The sequence below is a fragment of the Hirundo rustica genome, chromosome Z (assembly GCF_015227805.2).
Source record: "Hirundo rustica isolate bHirRus1 chromosome Z, bHirRus1.pri.v3, whole genome shotgun sequence".
Lineage (NCBI taxonomy): Eukaryota > Metazoa > Chordata > Aves > Passeriformes > Hirundinidae > Hirundo > Hirundo rustica.
In genome coordinates, this window is record NC_053488.1 from 60,697,783 (window position 1) to 60,715,734 (window position 17,952).

Below are 17,952 nucleotides of genomic sequence, written 5' to 3' on the forward strand. Positions count from 1 at the left end.
AGACATGATTTTAGAAAAATTTTCAGGGGAAGAAGTAAGAGGAAGAGCATTTCTGAGCCAGACGTACCAGCCATTTTAACTTTAGCCTAAGAAAGGAAGAAAACAGGAAATCAAGAGAAGAGGACAGATTAGAGGGAAATAGGAAAGTATTATATGAAATAAATGATTAAGTTGTTAGCAATTATACTTCTGCTTCAAGTCAGAGATACTAATTTAAGCCTCAGATCATGACGGATGGTAGTAATAGTCATTTCCATAATTTTTTTTCCTTCTGGTATGACTTAAGTGTTTTCAAAAAACAATAACATAAGAAATCATGATGATTACCTGATTTTGCAAATGAGAAACAGAGGATGTCACACAGGTTCTTCTAATCTTGGTTTGATGTAGTTGAGACTAGTTTGTCTTCAGAGGAGAGAAATGAGCTCCTCCTCAGCACAGCTAAGAGAAACTCAATGGAGCCTCTCATAACATAATGTTCTCATATAGAGCCTATAGATATCTGACTCTCAGCCAGTCAGATGGGGAGCTTAAGGAGGTTAATTCTAAAATGAGGTATTTGGGAAAGCAGGTGAGTGTTCTTCAAACCTTTTCCACATAAGGTTACTGACAAGTCTGTGCTTTAAACAATCATAGAATTAAATCAGCCTGAGACTAAAGCCTCAGACCAGTTACAGTACTGAGATTTCTGATTATCTGTGATGTAGTTACTGATGCTTACAATAAAGCACTTACAGTATACTGCATTCAGATATCTCTGTTCACTGGGATTTTGTGCATGTAAGGTAGTAACAAACAGTTTCTGTATAGTTACACAATTATAAGTGTCTTCAGGAAAAGAAAAAAAAAAAGACAGTATCTATTCATATGTACTCACAGTGCAAATGCAACCTACCTTCTATTCAATTTTAATCCACTCATTGCCTGGACACTCAGAGAAATGGCAGTTGTCTTACACTAAATTTTATTTCTGCTCACCTATATGCAAATGCTTGTCCCTGAAATGCACAGAATAGAATAAGAGTACCTCAGATCTTCACTAAATTCTAGATGCTATAACAACTGCTTGTATATCTTTCACCAAATAAAAATTTATTTGGACAGGCATCTTTCCATGTAGAAAAACATCTTTTCTGTTTTTCTCTATGTATCATGAATGCTGTATGAGACATTGTGTCAAATGTTTTGAAATTTATTCAAATTTAGGTTCTTATTTAAAAACATGAACATGAGCATTATGAGTTATTATCAGATAAAAAGGATGAGTTTCCTTTTTTATTCTCTTTGGTCAGATTTGGGAATAGACATGGTGTAGCCCAGAAAATAATGCACACCCTCTGTGAGAAGTTCCTGTTTTCTTCAGGCAAAAGCACAGCTAAATTTATTTTGAGTTTAAGGGTACCCATAAATCAAGCTAGACTTATGTGGTGTGTGTGCATAGGTGTACTACACGGTAATTTTGTTGTCATCTGATTTTTTGTCACTTAATAGAGATTGCAACTATATTGATTTTTGAAAGCCTTTGCAAAGACTTGGCATTCTTGCATGGATGCCAGTGCCTTGGAGGAAAACATATAATATAGTTCACATCATGTAGTTATACTCATTTGGATACTAACCATCATAATGACTGCCTTGATAATTCAGAATAATGATTCTGAACACAAAATCATCCCAGCAACGAGGCCTAAGGACAAACAGGACAAAGAAGTAGTACAACCTTACCAACACAGTCCTTCACTCAGCTTTGAACTAGCAATATATTTGGTTTAATATTTATTTTCCCAGAACAAGAGGAGGTTCTGGGAGTGCCCTTCAAAGCCTCACATCAACTCTGCAGATTGTATTATATTTTTACACATGAAAGAGATCTTTCTGTCATTAGCTAGTAAGTCTCTAGCTAAAAAAGACCAAGCAAATTTAGTGCTTATCCTGACTACAAGAACTTAATCTTAAGGTGCTAACATTTAAATTAACGATTTCAAAATCCTTTCAAAGTCTTTCTGTTTTATCATTAACAAGATGCAGCTGGATGAAGGAGTGATAAAGAGATAAACATCAATAGAATAGAGGAACAGAGGTCTGGAGTTGTATTTAAACTTATATCTAGGGGGTGGTATGACAGTTTTATATTTTCAAATCCTGGATGCATAGATGGAAATCATTAAGAGGCAGACATGTAGCAGTACTTTCATTATGAAAAGAGAAAAAAAAAATATTTTTTTCAAGCTGTTTTTCAATTCTTTTCTCCATGTGGATTCTCATTTTTGAATTAGTGTGAGGTAGACAGATATTTTAGAAGTAATGCAGTACAAAGTAAAGAAGTTACTCACTTTTTTAATGTGGCTTATTTTCTGCCAGATCAGCTCAGAGTAAGATGAGGGCTCTGGAGGTGGCAGCAGTGAGTGGTTAAGCTCGTGGCTGGGAGAGGAGCAGGGAGGCACAGATTCTCCTCTATTAACTGCTAGGTGGTCTCAGATCATCCAAGGCAACCGAGTTTCCCCTGAAGTGCTGTTTGGAGGTGTTGACAATGGGACAGGATGATGTGACATGGAGGAACAACCTTCTCTGCAAGTGGAACCAGCTCTTGCTCACTGAGATTTGAGGAGCAGTGCCAGACTCCACTCTAAGACACATCTGAGTGTGAAGAAGCTGTATGACAAATGTCCTTCTGTGCTAAGGCAGTTGAATTCAATCTCTAGCTCTTCAAACATGGCTTTTCTACGTTTATAAAATACCAAGGCCAAGAAACATCTTCACCATTTTTGCTATACACAGTGCCTCAGTAGAACAAATACAATCAGAAATTTCAATGGAATACTGTCTAGAAATAATAGGGGAATGGAAATCAAATATCTCTAAATAAATGTAAGGCGGTGAGTAAAAAAGACAATAAGGAAAATTACAAACTTAAAGAAGAAACAAAATTGGACCTTAACATTTAAAAGATGTTCTCACCAGAGGAGTTCACCTTCCTCACCCTAAGAACTTGAACTGCAAGGAAACAGAAAATGCTGTTCATGATGAATATCTTCCCTTTTAGCACCTCAGGGTTATGATTGTTTTGTGGAATAATAAAATGCAATATTTATTTGGACCAAAGAACTTTCACCACAGTAGAAGTCTGAATCTTAAGATTTGCTTGGCATTGGTGTGAATGTCATTTGACTAGAAAATCCATTGTAATGCAACATTAACTATTAAAATGTGTCAATACATGAAATAAATAGGAAGAAATTTACATATTTTGGCACATACTTATTTTTTTCTTTCAGCCAAGGTTTTAATTCTTTCCTTGCAGGGTCTTTTTTTTTGCTTCTGAAATGATCAGCGAAACACAGGAGGCATTGAAGGAAACAGACTGTCTGCATTTCTTAATACTTATTGTTTTGTTCTCCCAAATCAATTTAAAAGCAAATTTCTGAGCTTCATTCACATTTTTAATAAATATAATAGCAGACATATTACTTGCTTTACTTAATGATATCCCAGTGGGTCAAACATGTACCCTTCTACAGCACGTGACAAAAACCTCAGGAGTGACCGGTTTTATTGTTACATTTCTACAGGCAAGGAAAAAAAAAAATAAAAAAATCAGCTACTTAAACAAGGACTAAGGAGAACTGCCACCCTTTCTGGATGCAGAGGGAAATACCACTGTGGCCCAGGTAATAATGCTTTCCTTGCTTCAGTTCTTGACAGCAACATGAGTCATCCTCTGGGCACCCAGGCCCCAGAGCTGGAATAGAGTTAAAGGAAGCAGAATAAAGCCCCCATAATTCAGGTGAAAATCCAGGTGGACACCCAAGTCCAAGGGTTTGAAAGGGCTCTACCCCTGGGTATTGAGGGGGCTGGCAAGAGAAACATTTCAATTATTTGCCAGGATGAGCAACTGGGAATGTCACAGCTGACTGCAGACCACCCAGTGTGATGTCCATCTACAAGAAGAAGATTTGGAAGGAAGATGTGGGGCATTGCAGGCCAGTCAGCCTGCTCTTTGTTTTGGGGAAGTTCATGGAGCAGATAATTTTGAGTGCTGTCACATGGCATGTGCAAAACAAATAGGATATCTGTCCAGCCAGCATGGGTTTAAGACATTCTGCTTGACCACTCTGACCTCCTTTTTATGACCCATTCAGCAGATGAGGAAAAGGCAGTGCACATGCATACCTGGGCTTTTGTGAAGCCTCTGACACCATTTACCACACATCCTCCTGAAGAAAATGGCTGCTCATGGCTAGAAAGTGTGTACTGTATGTACACTGAGTGCAAATCTGCCTGGAGTGTACATGGTGGAGAGTGGATTTACATCCAACTGGTGGCTGGTCACAAGTTTTCCTGTGTTCACCAGGGCTCAGTATCAGGAGTGTTGATCAGCTGGAGGGCAGGAAGGCCCTGCAGAGGGATTTGGACACGCTGTATCAATGGGCTGAGGACACCTGGATGAGGAAGGCAAACAATAAGGTAAGATTTTGGGTCCTTCCCTTTGGTCACAGCAATGTTAGGCAACACGGTTGGATGAGGCAGAGTTGCTGGAAAGCTGCCTGGTAGAAAAGAATCTGGGGTGCTGGTAGCAGCTGAACACGAGCCAGCGCAGGTGGCCAAGAAGGCCAATGACACCTTGGCCTGTACCAGCAATGGTGTGGCCAGCAGGACCAGAGGACAGAGACTGTCCCCCTGTACTGGGCCCTGGTGAGGCCACACCTCAAGTGGTGTGTCCAGTTCTGGGCCCCTTGCTGCAAGAAAGACATTGAGGCACTGGAGCAAGCCCAGAGAGGAGCAGTGACATTGGGGAAGGGTCTGTCCCACCAAGAGGGAAGGACCTGGCTGTGTTTAGCCCGAAGAAAAGGAGGCTCAGGGGTGGCCTCATCGCTCTCTACAGCTCCCTGAAAGGAGGGTGTGGAAAGATGGGGGTTGGTCTCTTTTCCCAGGCAACCAGCAACAGGACAAGAGGCCACAGGTGCAAGTTGTGCTAGGGGAAGTTTAGGTTGGATAGTAGGAAAAAAATGCTCCACTAAAATGCTGGTGGGGCATTGGAACAGCCTGCCTGGGGATGTGATGGAAAAAACATGAATGGAAATGTTAAAAAAAGCATTCAGATGTGGTACTCGGAACATGATTTAGTGATAAACACGACAGTGCTTAGACTAGGTGGTCTTAGAGATTGTTTCCAACCTTAAGGGTTCTATGATCCTTCCTTTAAGTTGATGGAAAAGATGGGGATAAAAAACCCATCCTGATTAAAAACTTGTATGACTAAAATTGTTATAACAGCATTTTATCATTTTATAATTATTTTAATTTTTTAGCCTATCTCAGATGTCTGTGTAAGACTTTCTCTTCTTTCTCTTCTGCTTTTGACCTTTAGAACAATATTCTGAAACTGAAGGGATCTCATGTCTTATTGCAGTCAACCCTTCTCCTTACATGATTACATTTTCAAATCCAACAATGCATCAAATTAGACTCTAGAATAAGATGTCTCAGAGACTTAATGTCTTTCAATGTTTGTAATCAGTTGCTTTCTAAAAGACAAGCATCCATACCACATTATTAGATCTCATAAAACCACTTTTGACACAAAATAATTATTTTCTTTGTCTTAAAACCTGGTAGAATTTGGTAGACTTGTAAATACATGTACTGTAAGCTCCTTTTTTTTTGTAGCATGTCAGGGATAGCACTGCCTCCCCTAGCAGCCATGATCTTATCTCAGTGTTAACTCAGATGAAAAATTAGAAAGGAAATAAATTTGTGTCAACCACAGTTTTATTAGAAAATCCATTTCAAATATATGTATGCAGTCAAACTTCCAGGTTTACTAATATTTTTCTTTTGATAGCATATACTACTCCTGTACTAAATCTTCTTTGTTTCTCAGCTCCATTCTCTGCTTTATTTCAACATCTGTGTTCCTTATAGTATTAGTCTGTGAACACCAATGCTTCACCTATGCTCAGCTGTGACACAGGAGCTGTAGACTACACAAGTTACTCACAGCATCATGTGGAGAAAAATAGGAGAGGATAAAGTCCCCCTGGTAAATCTGTATGAACTCATAAAAAATTTCTCTCCTTTCTGAGTTCCTGCAGTCAGAGGAGGATACTCTAATGTCCTAGTACTAGAAGAGTTACCTTGTTTGATTTTAGGCCAGTTGCTGCCATTCAAAATATCACAAAAACCCAGCATCACCACCACCACAAAGAACCAAAATCAAACCCACAAAACTGAAAACCCAACTGTTTTTTAAACTTCTACATTGATTACTAGGGATTTGGGGATTTACTGCCAAATTTATGGGAGTAGTGAAATTGTGCGCTGTGTTCTTTATACTACAGCTTTTTGTCTAAGTAGATACTGAAGTGTCTTGAAAGCTGACAGTATCTGGCTCTCCACTCTTCAGCTACATAACTGCAAAAAAAGGAAAGTACAAGATTTTGTCTTGCCATGGGAACCAGGAGTATTTACAATACATTTTTAAATACATAAAATGTTCAAATGTTATGTGGAACCAATAGAAACTCACATTTTTATAACACTAACAGGGCAATAAACCACTGTATTTTAGGCAGACTTCATTGTTCTTTTTCAGTCAAAATTTTACATTGACATTGACTCACATTGTCTCTCCAGTGGTTTCTCCTAAATTCCTGAGCCATCACACTTCATACACCTCTTTTATGAGACTGCATTCCTAAACCACATAAAGTGGTGTCCCTCTGTAGTTCTTACAACAGCCAGCATAAACATCTCAGCATGCATAAAAAGGTGTTCAGTTCTTCTTTTGCAGGACTGAGTAGACTCAGCTCTCGCTGAAGTTACTGGGATATGAAAGGTTCAGTCCCAGAAAGGCCTGGACATATAATGTACATTTGCTAGAATATCTGTACTAACGTTTTTTGGTCAGTAGTCTATTAGTCCCATTTTCTTGCTTTACATACTCCTATACTTCTCCAGATACCTTTCTTTGCTTTAACATTTCAGTTCTGCAGAAAAATTGTGTGACTCACAGACCTTTTGAAAAAGGTCTGGTTGTCATCCCCACAAAAAACAGGGGAGGGAAAAGAAGGAGGCTATAAAAATTTGTTTGCCCTGCCCATAAATAGATAAAATTAAAATTTGAAGTTCTGTTTTGTGGCTGACAATAGAGTTAGAAAGGTTTTGGTTGATAATATTAAAGCTATAAACTTCTGTCCTGCAGGAAAATTCACAGGCATGCTTGCCTTCTCCTCTGCAGTATTTCACCAGAATAAATGTCTGCAGAGATACAGGCCTTAGCACTAAAGGGTTTGAAGGCAGGACAAGCATCAAAGATACCAAATATGAATGTTTTTGGCTTGTCTAGGAGATGGGAGGAAGTAGATCAGAAGATGAGAGGGAGAGATAAACATGTGTATTGTGTCATTGCAGAAAAATCACCTTGTAATTTAGCATCTTATATTAACTTCTCCCTCCCAGACCCATGTGTTATCTCCTCTTAAATGTTTGCATGTGCTGTGTAAGCAGTTAATTTAATTAATTTTTAATAAAAATCTTGGGCTAAGTTTGACTCCATCAGCTCTGTTAAATCTAAAGTGAACACCACTGAAATGATCAAGGTTGTTCTGGAATTGCACCACAGTCAGATCAGAAACTGACCTCATCCTGTGAAAGCATTTTCTTCCTTCACTGAGTGTTTGTTGGGAAGTTAGTCATCTTAGACTTACAGACGTAAAGGAAGTGTTATCATCCCAATGTGCCTGAGTCTGATTATTAGAAGTGTGAAGTTTAGAAGAGACTTTTAAAAGTTCAAAATGTTTCCAGGCCTTCTGAGGAGCTATGGTCTCAGAGGAACAGCTTTACACTCTTGATGAAATAAAGGCCTGGCCCTTAAGATGCTTTTCATGTCCAAATATGTAAAAAAGGAAAAGTTGTCTGGCTTTATTCTAGGATGCAGGATCTAACAACTTGCCTAAGAAGCACTAGAAAGTTTCACTTCATGATTTTCTTTCTCTATGGGACATTTCCACATCAATACAAATGAATAAATAATAATAATAATGACAACAATGCATATCAACAATAAATCCTTTTTTACAACTCCTTTTTAAGGGCAAGCAAGGAGGGTCCACTTGCGTATTGCTTTGAATTCTGCAGTCATTCCAATAACAATTTCACACTGATATTCCAAATTTGAAGCAATGGTATGAGACCATTATAGCATAGAGTTTAAGAACAATGAGTAATCTATCTAAAACAGCTTTTTGGTCTTTACTGCAACAATCATGATCTTTCTAGATTGCTATAGTTTAGGACAAAGACTTCATCAGAGTCTCCATCTTTGTTAACAGGACATTGTCAAAAGCAAATTAACAGTGCTTTCTAGTGGATTATGAAAAAAAAAATCTTTCTTGGTTTTGTTGACAAGTTTTTAAGTAAATAAAAACTTATTCCTCTGCATAAACACATTCTAATGTAAAGAAAATACTTCCTTACATTTAATTTTCCAGTCTTTTTTAAAAAACAGGCAAATATCACATAAAAATTTTCTACCAAGTCTAGATATGTGTTATTGGAAACTCAATATTAAAAAAAAAAAAAAAAAAAAAAAAAAAAAAAAAAAAAAAAAAAAAAAAAAAAATCTGAGTACTTTAGATACTAACAGAACAAAAAAGCCTAAACAAACACTTTAAGGAGTAAATTCTCCTTTTGAAAGTATAGGTTAAAACAAGATATCACTGTTTTACGGTATAACCTCATAAAGCAAAGCAGAAAGTACATGGACTGGTCATAAGTTATATTCCAAGTGTCCTAGTATAATATAGCTAATGCATCATGACCTCTCTTGCCCAGATGCCTACACTACATGGACTGCAGCTTAAGGAGAGAGCAGAAAATGACAACTTAATACATATCATCAGGAGAATGCTTGTTCTCAGTGGAAGTACTTCCATTTTTCTGTGATGAAAGTAGAATAGCTCACGAACTGTTCATGTCTTTAAAAATAAGAACCGTGAACATATACACGTTGTGATATGGCAGAATATAATACAGATTGCTCCTGTGTGTAAGAGAGAGTATCTTACTTTGTTTATGAAATTATTGGAAATATCCATAAGAATAGTATATGAAAACTGAGCAGTTTTGAAGATGAAGTAAAATTAATTTTAAGTTTTTTTAATATAATTAGCATGTATGAATATTTCACTCTCTAAATATTTCAAAGAGATTTTTAAATTTTACAGACACAACTAATATAGAGAAGAATGCAATATTGGTATTTCTAGTGTTCTCAAACTGAAAATTTCAGATTATTTCACAAATATATAGCAAATAATTTCCTTGTGAAGTAAAAACATAATTAATGGGCAGGGAGGCTACTACATTTGTTTCCTTGCAAGAAACTCTGTGACACTCCCCAACATGCTGAATAGAAAAAAGAAAAAAAATGAATAGAAAAAAACTCCAGTTTGTTCAATAAAAAATGTGAAATAATCTATTTAGAGTTTGATGGGAGATATGCAAACATTGAATTACAACAAGACAATCAAGCACATTAAATTTTTCAAAGTAGTGCAATACTTAACCTCATTTTCTTGCTATTTATGAAATATACTTCAAGAAAGTTTCAACAAAACCTTTTCTTTCACTAGACATCCTCAAAACTACTTATTCTGAACATCTGCAATTACGAAAATAACTGATTATTTACTGGACAGTAAAAATAAGAAGACGGAACCACTTCTTACTCCCCACCTCTGTTTTTCTTCAGGTGGTAGCTTTCACCTGTTATATCACCAAGCTTTGTCAAGAATAAGGTTACTAGAATAAATTAACCTTAACCTGATTTTCAACAAACACAATTCAGAAAAAAATAAATGCAGTGAGCAGAATCTATTACAGTTTGTTCTGTTACTGCACAAAACAAGCTGTCATTGAAACCAACAAATCTGATTTTAACAATCATTTAATTGTCCATTCATACTTAAAACTAAATTCGATTTAGCTGCTGTCTTATGTGCGCACACACAGGATGTTGGCATTGCCTTTTACTAATCAAAGAAATTCCTTCTCCTCTAAACAACTTTTCCTTCTGTTTGTTCGTGCTGAGAGGTCATAATCCCTAGTGGGTTTAGGTATAATGTGTTGCTATGGAAATGACTGTGGTGCTATAAAGGGAGGATTATGACCCTTCACTATATAAAAATGTTAGGTTTCTATTACCTTCTTGAATAGCACTGAAGAATTTTCATTTCAGTGTTGGGAGTTATCTTTCCTAAATGGATGCAGGGCTAACTATCCATGTAGGGGATAAGTGTTATCCTTAGTTATTACTGATTGTGCCAATGCTTTGATTTCCCAGAGATAATGAATAACTTAATAAAGAACTGTCAATGGATGAACTGAAGCCTTTAACCAGGCATTGAAAGACTTTGACTGCTTAAAAAGGATTTATCAGTACATGATAGTGTTGAAGAATTACCACAAAATCCTGGCAAAAATAATATAAAACATAGCAGGGGGGAAACAGAAATGAGTTTTATATGTTTTTTAATTAATGCAAATTTTCATGTTGCTTCATTTTCTTTCATTATATGGTTTAGGATTAAAGAAAGAAACAAGACATCACTTGACTGCTTATTGCAAGACATCTCTGGCCTTGACTGATAATAAAAAGGAGTGAATGGTATGAAGCCTAAGGAACAAGGCTCAATCACTCCCAGCAATTACTGTGTCTTATTGATAACTTGCAGCTCTATCCTGCAAATGCCATCTCTGGAACAAAGCCTGTCACAGATCAGACTGAATCCATTAAAAAGCTTTGATTAACATGTCCCTAGGGTGTGCTGGGGAAACTTTTTACGCCAAATGACAGCCTATTGCTACTGCTTCTGAATCATCCTCCTACAATACTCTTGTGTTTTAATCTAGTGCACAGTTTAAATTAAAAAACAGCAATGACTTTGTGTGACCTAAATACGAGCTGCTTTTATTCATTGTGGGATTTATCAACTGCTTGCAGATTAAGTATTCAGAGAAGCAACAATTAACCTTACTGTGTGTTAGCTAATATTAATTATACATCTCCTGTGCTTTCTTGTGCTAGTGTACATGTGCCCAGAGAAAGGGTCATATTTAATGTGTTCTGTTCAGTGGACAAGAAGCTTTGTACTTGTCTCCCCTTGAAAACAAATTATTTGTATTTGACAAGCATAACATCAACAATGTTGGCTTTCTTTAGCAGGAGCTGACATTGATGTGTAAATGGATTTCAGTCCTTTTAAAACAGACGCACAAAAGCTCCATCTTTCTGGGCTTCAGATTTCAAGAGGGCAAGGAATTGCCTTCCACGCACCCAATCATTTTCCCATCATCCATTGGGGAAAACAGCCCTTATCTATTGTGGGTATTATTTTTTTTTTACCCTGCAGTCCCTTGTAAGACATATGTTGAATGGTATGTGTCAAGACCAGCAGGAAATAATAGATTATGAACAAAAAAAAAAATGTTTCCTTTATACTACATAAAAATACATATTTAAAAACACCTGTGGGTATAAGAAACCCTTGCCAGAAGTCTGATGTGATGTGCTAGAATCTAAGAAAGATGCATAAAAGAAAAACCTGGCTCTGTTCACGTTCTGGTCATTGTTAAAATCACATTAAACTAATGCTAAGAAAGAGCTAAACCCACAGAGAATCCGGAGTCAAAATGCTGAGCCATTTGACACAGTGGTCATTTGTTTAGTGCCAGTTCAAATTTCCCATGTTCTGAATCTTTGATGAGGGAGGGTGGTCTTAAGCAGTACCTGGGCTCAGGCTCACAAAGACCAGAACGGAGCAACTGGGCAAAACCGGGAGAACAGCTGGGACATGTCACAACCCTTGCCATTCTTCTGGGCACAGCTTGCATCTGGCATGCATGAAGGGAACTGGCAGTGGTCAGAAATTAGATTTTAGGCTCCAGACAGTAGCTTGAAGGCTGTGGGAAAAGCCGAGTACATAACTCTCTCACTTGGGCCCGGGAAATCATAAGGAGGAACCCAAAACTATCCTTATAGATATCATCTTTCTGACACCTGGTGTTTTTCCAAATTGTTTACTAAGAGGCGTTGGTCTGAAGCAACCAGTAATATTCATTGTACCAAAATACTGTCTTTCAACTAACCTTTGCTGTAATGCCCTCTGAAGTAACCAGAGTTCTACGTATGGTTATTTGAGCCATCCCGAATGGTAACGATAGAGGGGAAGCAGGGGGGCAGTCAGGAGTTCAGTGAACACTGTGGAATCTCTCTGCCAAGCAAAATTCTCCCTGAGAAAGGGGGAAGAAGGAAGACAGAGATAGTCATCACTTCAATTCTTTTGAACATCCTACCCTATCTTCAGGACTCCATTACAGAATGAAATGGTGTATAAGATATCTCTGCTTACTAGTACAGTGTTTGATGGCTCCACTGGGATCATGAAGGAGAGGAGTCAGCTAGATTCTGTACCTTTTAAAAAAGCTAGAGAGCAATAATCCTCTATGCATCAACATTTAAGTCTGAAGGCAATGGTGGGGAAATAAATTCCCTCCTTGCCATCTACCCTTCAGGTAGTGCTGGTAGCAATATTTCATGGGAGCAACACCTTCTCCTAACTTTTCATTGCTTATAATATCTCTTTTCCACATTCCAAATGGGATTAATTTTCCAAGAATTTAGACAATCAGCACAAAGACATGGCCACCTGTCTGCAGTGCTCCTTTGAATGTCTCCATGTTTATGGTTATGTATTTCTGAAGGATGTACATGCAGATGTTAACTTAAAGTGTGTTTTACGCTGTTCAGGAGTTGCGACCATAAATCTAACAAAAGACAAGCAGCAACTGAGATATTTAACTGCTTAGAATAAGTCTGAATAAATATTCAGGGTTTTCAGAAAACAGGTGCTATTGCTGTCACCAATTTGTGCCATTCATATAAAATGACAGGGCCATATATTTTATCATCCCTGACAATGTTATTTGTTGACTTTGTAGATTTACCATCTATGTCTTCTTGACAACAATTGTCTAAAGCCTTTCTATACATGGTAATTGTGACTACAAATGTGCTTTCAGTGCCTCTATTAGCTTCCCTTTAGCAGGTGTAGCACTTTATTGCTTGATACTACCCTCCCTTTTAGAAGTCTGGCTACAAGCCTCCTTTGTTTCAACCCAGATGCCAGCTTCTATTTAGCTATTCATTAAAAAAATAAAGAACACCCCACCTCCAACCATCTGGAGTAGAACTGATAGGGGAGGAAACTCATTTCTGTACCTTTTTTAGCTCTTCTAAGGTGAAAGGGTTTGTCAAATCCATTAATTAGATCTATCTTAGATCTAATAGACAATTCACATTCAAAAAGGCTTGTTCAGAATCTGGTTCAAACAAAGGCAACAGAAGCAAGGAAGAATATGCACAAGGGGCAGAATGGTTTGGGAAATATAAATCTACCTAATTATAATTCAAACAAAAACAAGTGAGAAACCATACTCTGCTGAGGCACTATTGGCCAAGCATCTCAGCTTTGCATTCATGCATAATTAAGCTTTAGACAGCTGCAGGTTTCTCCAGTGTGACAGGGAACAGGATATCACAATACAAAGTAAGATACATGTTGGAGCCTAAAAAAGGATGAGTTTATATTTAGATACAGCACAAAACCAAAACAAACAAACAAAGAAAAATCTTCCACAAAAAACCCCAACCAAAACCAAGAAAAAACTGAAAAAAGTTTTAAAACCCACCAAACAAACAAACAAAAAAAAGCCCCGAACACACGAAAAGATATCATCAAAATGAGATTCACAGAATTCCCCTCTTGCCCTCACTGTGTTGTGTATAATTTTTCACAATGTATTAGATCAAAACAAGCAAGATCACTAAACAAGTTTCTGGCAACCTGTTTTTGCATTTGCAGGGGTACTTTAAGAATCCATACCTATTTTTTAGGATACTGTCACTTGCAGAGGGTAGCTTCCAAGAAGATTAAATATGCAAGAAAGATAAAGTCTCTCAGTGGAATTTTTAACCAAGCATTGCCTTGCTTATAGGAGCCATCTCTTTCTCTATTACAAATCACATTTGGCATAAAGACTGGGAAGGCAGTGTATTGTAATGCCAACCACTGACAGACCACTGTTAGTAGTAGCCCCAGCTGTGATGATCTCTGTGATGATCTCAGAAAACACTGTCAGCTGTAGAGAATTTGGCTATCTTTTTACTTTTATCTTCCTTTGAGACTGCTTTGGTTGAGGAAAAACTCCAGTTTTTTGTCCTGCTAATTGTGTTAAGCCTCTGGGGGAAGAAAAAAGTCTGCTTTCTAAGCTGAGTGTAAATCTTGGTTATAATGTGACTGTTGCTACTAAAAGCAAAGAAATATTTTCCATTATGCAAGCTCAGTATTTTTTTAAAGATATCATTTGTCTATTAGACATGAGATCAAAGTTTCTTCTTGGAAAATTTTAATGTGATTAATCACACATGGATGGGAAATGTAAAAACATAATAGCCTGGGGCCAGGACAAGCACAAGACAGCACTCAGTTTGCCCTTCTGAATGAAACCATGTAAATGCAAAACAATAATGTAAAGATCTTTATTTTTGTAGAAAGCAACATAAACAGTTTTATTAGCTTTTCAAGGAAGCCTAAGTAAAGGTTCAGCCTGAGTGAAAACAAAGCAGAAGTGAACACAGCAGCCTGTAAGAAGTACATAGCCCTTACCTAAAAAATGGCAAATGACTAAGGCTGATGCTGAATTTATCAAATTTGATACCTAGAGAAATCTGGGTTGCTGTCAATGACAATAAGTTTGAAATTTTTTTTAACCTTAGTTAAAGGAAACTGACAAGATTTACCCTCTGTGTCTGAGATGCGTGTTTTGTTTTGTTTTGTTTTGTGTTTACAGTATAAGCTTCAGCAGCATCATGCTTCCTCCTTTTTTTCTGATATGCAACTAATAAAATATTATAGAGATGTGGGTTTTGTTTTCTTATTCAGTCTTCTTTTTTTAACTTGTCCTCAGACTGATGATTTAAAATAGCCAAGACAACGACAGCAGCGCAGGGTGAAGTTAAGGTTAATTACATTTGTACTTATGATAACTATTTTATTAATTCTGCTCATAGTGGTTGTCATGCTCATAATTCCCCTTTGTTTCATCTTTGTCCTGTTAGTGCATGATTTTCCCTTTCTATGTGAGTTTAACTGAAGCAGAGTGCTTTGGAGTTTTCTACATTTTTAGATTCTTGAGTATTTGAGAATCTAAATTGGATTCTTATTTTCTGTGAAGTTAAAAGACCGTAATTTCCAAATAACCTTCTGCAGAACTATGGAATTAGAATGCTTTTTGTTATAGGAGTTGTAATACACCATGGCTAAACTATTTAAGCACTTAGAGTAATTTATTGTGTTTTAGAATTATATTCTTGGTGATTTCTCTGTGTGTGAGTGTGTATGTCTAAGTGGCATACACATGACAGTCAAAGTGAGAACGGAAAAAATTACTACAGGTATGTAGAATGAAACTTAAAATGCAGTAAACAAACATGTTTCCACCATAAGGGGAATACTGTTGACCTCATACTAATATAACTCTGTAATAACTTCGCAGAAGTAAACTAGAATAACTAAATCACTAAAATCAATTAAAATATTCGAGACACACATGTTTACCCCTGAGATGACACCTCTATTCAGCTTGTTCAGCAGGACTCCCAGAGCTTTTTTAGCAATGCTGTTGGTTTGCCAGCCTGGCTGTAGTAATGCATGGAATTATTTACTTCAGCTTTTCATTTGTCTCTGTGGTACTCTGTAAGGTTCCTTTTAGCCTATTTTTCCTGCCCATCTTGGTCATCTTAAGTGGCAGGTCTGCCCTCCAGACACTTATGCTGTCCCCACCATGGTGTCCTTCAAACTTGCTGAGGGTCCATTTCATCCACTGATTGGATTGCTGGTAAAGTTGTTGAATATTTTCCATGCCAGTTCTAACCCCAAAATGTGGCACTCATGACTGACTGATATGTTGGCTTCAAACTGTTGGCACCTGTCCTGAGAATCCAATTGTCCAAAGAGTTTTTTCTCTCACTTTGTGTTCCAGTCGCCATCTTCTCTTTCATGTTCACTATTTGCCTGGAGATTGACACGAGGGTGACCAGTTCAGGCTTCCAGATCCGCCTTCTTCCCTTTATTGAGAAGTGCCCAACATTTGGCTTCTTCCAGTGTTTGAGGGCCTCTCCCAATTTCTATGACATTTCACAAAGTGGAAGCTAACCATGCCATTGTACACCTCTTACAGAATCCTTAAACACGTGCCATCTGGGCTCTGAAACTGTTCATATTCAATTCCTGTAGCAGTCTCTAATGCACTTCTCTCTGCTAGCACCTTTCACCTCAAAGTTTGCTGCCATGCACTGAGGTTTGGGAAGCCTAGGAACAGGTATCGTGAGTAAGACTGGGCTAAATTGCGAGTAAGACTGGGCAGTTTTTCAATACAAATAGCTGCTTCTTCACTTTTTTTTTTTTTTTTTTTTAATGTAAATATGTGTTTCTTCTATTAAGTCAAATATGGAAAGGCAAGTTTTCTCATAGTTACATCTTCTGATTTTCTAAAACAACCAGGGTGAAGTAATCAGGAAATATAACTAAGTCCATAATACAAGTATATTTAAATGAAGATATTGTTTCTATTGAAATTGGGTTCTGCTTTGGCAAGCTATTTAAGGGAGAGACACAACTTTATAGGAGTAGTCATGTGTTAGCTCTACTTGTGTTAAAATATACATGTGGCTGAGCTGAATAGAGCTACACAGTTGAATTTGTTTAAAATATAAGGTAATTAACAAAAAGATATATTACACTGATCAAAAATTCTCATCTAAACTGCAGGTATGCTTTTCGTTTGATCATTCATTGATTATTTATTTCATTGCCTTTACAGACAGCAAAGCACAGACATGCAAGATATTACACTTGAGCAGCTGCCACACCACTGTGTTTCTTCCAGCCATTTCTTCTCTCTTCTTCCATTGGACAGAGCTAACCAAATGCTATGCCTGAACCTATACCTTCTGAACCAGGGCAGTCTGCTAGACAGAAGTGGTCACAATTGCCTTGCTCATGTTACCACGTTAGATCAACAGGAAACTAGACCCTTAACAAGATTACCTCCAGATGCACAGCTCAGTCAGGAACTATTCACCTCAAGTTGTGATTAAATCCCCAAGTGAACAAATTTATGAAGCCATAATCCCTGCGCTTCTGCTGACAGTTTCTTCTCATTTCTGCTTCAATATTTTCATGCAGCATTTATCTTGTTATAAAACAACAACAGTAAAAAAAGACAGAAAACTCCTTTGCCTCTACACTTATTTCTTGTTTTGTTGTGGGCTCAAAAATGTTTAAAATTAAGGGCATAGATTAGAGATTTCTCATTCTGAACATGGCAGGTTTTTCTATTTCTCTCATAGAGAAGGTCTTACCACAGTCACTCCATGGGATCAAGAGATGGTGCTGTTAGGTGTCAAGTAACATATTGAAGATGATCAATAACAGCAATCTTACTTAAGACAGCTATATAAATTTATTTTCTGTAGTCAGGTAGCAAAAACACAATGCTATTTTGAACAAAACCAGAACCATATGGCCCAAAGGATTCCCCAGATACTGATGGAGCACATAACTGAGGGCAGTCTCATATTGTGGAGCTGCATTTATCTGCTGATCTTGGAGACAAGAAGTAAGATAAGAAAATCTTGAGCTGTGACAGACACACACCCATGAAAGCAAAAGTCCAGGAGATACTTTTGGGCAGGATGTCAGCCACATCCTGTTACTGGACTTCTCATATATTAAAGGAAGCAAGACTAGATATAGTTGGTAAATACAATAGATTACAAAGATATATGTAACTCCCTCATGATGTTTTTCTCTTACAGAAATAGCCTCCAAA

General features: G+C 37.3%; 1 long non-coding RNA gene across 1 annotated transcript; it reads left to right on the forward strand.

Moving 5' to 3' along the window:
- Positions 1–447: 447 nt before the first annotated feature.
- LOC120765899 (uncharacterized) lies at positions 448–4,463 on the forward strand. The gene is made up of 3 exons (XR_005704518.2): positions 448–571; positions 3,570–3,668; positions 4,352–4,463. It is a non-coding gene; the product is annotated as an uncharacterized LOC120765899 (long non-coding RNA).
- The last annotated feature ends 13,489 nt before the right edge of the window (positions 4,464–17,952 follow it).